Source organism: Triticum dicoccoides, chromosome 4B, assembly GCF_002162155.2.
Source record: "Triticum dicoccoides isolate Atlit2015 ecotype Zavitan chromosome 4B, WEW_v2.0, whole genome shotgun sequence".
Taxonomy (NCBI): Eukaryota; Viridiplantae; Streptophyta; class Magnoliopsida; order Poales; family Poaceae; genus Triticum; species Triticum dicoccoides.
The window spans coordinates 635,645,066-635,645,566 of record NC_041387.1 but is presented as its reverse complement, the minus strand read 5'-3'; positions in this window follow the sequence as shown (position 1 = coordinate 635,645,566).

The following is a 501-nucleotide window of genomic DNA, read 5'->3' as shown; positions in this document are numbered from 1 at the left end:
ATATCACCATGAAACTTTACAAATCAAAGCAACTTTAATCAATTAAAAAAGCAACCTTAACACGACGGTGTATACAATCTTATCTGGAATTCTTGGTACAGTAGTAGGTTACACGCGAGCCCCTCTCAACAGCGAAGGCTGGCATGTTTTGGTTCATGTGACATAGTTTGATCATGTGTGGATATATAAACACAAAAAAGTAAGGACGTTGGATACTGCAGACAAAGGGATTGGCTATAGGTAAGTCGACTGAATTTTCAAAGTCGGCCAGTCGATTCATTTTGTATGCCAGATGCAGATCTAACGACATGCGACCCTTCTTCTTCCTCTCACCTACGACCTCCCAATGTTCCACCGGCCGAACCGCCGGCCACCACCACCCGCAGTGGCGGAGCTACGTTGAAGGCTGCAGGGGCCATGGCCCCCCCAGCCTTGGTCAAATTTGTGAAAGAATTTTTTTGAGAGGAGAGGAAGATTAGGAAAAATAGAATATTTTGGCCA